General features: G+C 37.3%; 1 pseudogene; it reads right to left on the minus strand.

Moving 5' to 3' along the window:
• LOC115305695 overlaps positions 1–2,052 on the minus strand; it is a 24,532-nt pseudogene that overhangs the window by 22,232 nt on the left and 248 nt on the right.

A 2,052-nucleotide genomic window follows, 5' to 3' on the forward strand; every position in this document is an offset into this window, starting at 1 on the left:
TTCAAAGTGGGCAAAGTGAAAAGTCATGATCAATTTCAATATTTGAGTTATGTTTCAGAGCTAGAGTTGGGTCCACGCATGACCTCAGTTATTTGATGCACTAACTTCACCTCCAAAGGTCTGATATAATCAATCGCTTTTCATTTCCTCTTAAGTGAGTAAGTGAACAAGAGGAGAGTATCTCTTTCATGAACCTACTGAATTTCCAATATTGAACTTATGCAGAGGCACTTGCTTCTTTTAAAAAATTTTTTTAGTGTTTATTTATTTTTGAGAGAGAGAGAATGAGACAGCACTAGAGAGACATAGAGAGACGGAATATGATTGGGGGAAGGGCAGAGAGAAAGAGGGAGACACAGAATCCAAAGCAGGCTCTGAGTGGTCAGCAGAGAGCCTGATGCAGGACTTTAACTCAGGAATTGTGGGATCATGACCTGCGTTGAAGTTGGACGCTCAACCGAATGAGGCACCCAGGCACCCCGTACTAGGTTCTTGAATGGCAAGTCAGGCATGGTATTTTTTTGAATCTACAATATTCTTCTTCTTCCTATTCCTCTTCCCATTCCTCTTCTTCTTATTTTACTGTTTGTTTATTTTTGAGAGAGAGAGAGAGAGAGACAGAACCAAGTGGTGGATAGTCAGAGAGAGGGAGACACAGAATCTGAAGCAGGCTCCAGGCCCTGAGCTGTCATCTCAGAGCCCGTCTCGGGGCTTGAACTCAAGAACTGTGAGATCATGACGTCAGCAGAAGTTGGATGCTTAACCGACTGGCCACTCAGGGGCCTCAAATCTACAATACTCTTACCTTCCTTCATCATTATCTAATGCAAACAATGAAATTCATATACAAATTCTGCTTGCTAAAGATTCACAAGTCAGGTAAAGTGATCAACGCAACTACTAAGTAAATACATACATAATATATGTATGCTTAAATTAATTATCAGAAGGAAAGCTAGGCAACATTTAGTAGGATTTTGTTGGGTTTCTAGAAATTTTAAGTGAAAATAGAAGAAACGCCTTGGAAAAAATGTTCAACTTTCCCTGAATATTTTGAAAAATAAAGGAAACTTATATGATAGCTATTACTTTGTATGAACACTTAAAAATAAAGAGCACACAATGAAAAAATACATTTGTGCAACTGGATAATGTTTAATGAACATAGAAAATGATTGTATATGCACTATGAGAGCATGCAACTTTACTTTCACAATTACTGTTTTTACCCTTTACTAGAAAGCATTCCAGTTATTTGGTTCAAGGTACCTAAATGACTGTTACGTTTCCTTCTAAATGTCCTCCTTTTTTCTATATTTTTTACATTGTACATGGATTTTATCTTCAGAAGTCAGTCTATGTTAAGCAAGCAAATGCTCTTCTCAAATTTGTAACATTTTTGATGTTTTGATCAAGCCTCCTAATCTCTAACATTCATATTTTTTAAACCCCAGGTAAAGTTGGTATGTAACATTATAGAAGTTTCAGGTCTACAGCATTTAATGGACATCTGTATACATTAAGAAGGGATTGCGACCACAAGTCTCGTTACCACCCACCACCACACACAATCCCCTGCCCCCTTTTGCTCACCCCTCACTAACATTATTCTTAAATCAAGGGAAAATGTAAGTCTGGATATTGATGAAGTTACTGACCAGGCCTTATTTGTTGTCCCCCGAAATTCAGTCTTGTTTTGCTCGAGTTTATGTTTAAACACTGTCATTGGCAATGTCAGTAGAACACAGTCAGTACGCGGAAGTCTTATTCTTTCTCCTCTGTAGTCACATCATGTTTTGGGGTACAGTAGAGTCAAAAAATCTCCAGATGGGCAGTAGAAAAACATTTTTGTGGATAAATTGGTTTAAAGGAAAGACTCTAGATAACTTAAACCATGTATTTGGCAAATTCATGAATGTTGCTCAAATTTAATTCAATTTAGTCTCAAAGAGCAATAGTCTCTCACTTCTTTGTGAGAAATACAATCCGTTTTACTGTGTCTTTGAGGGCATCTTTCACTTGTTTGTTTCGAAGTGTATAAATGAATGGGTT

Source organism: Suricata suricatta, chromosome 10 (genome assembly GCF_006229205.1).
Source record: "Suricata suricatta isolate VVHF042 chromosome 10, meerkat_22Aug2017_6uvM2_HiC, whole genome shotgun sequence".
In the NCBI taxonomy this organism is placed as follows: domain Eukaryota; kingdom Metazoa; phylum Chordata; class Mammalia; order Carnivora; family Herpestidae; genus Suricata; species Suricata suricatta.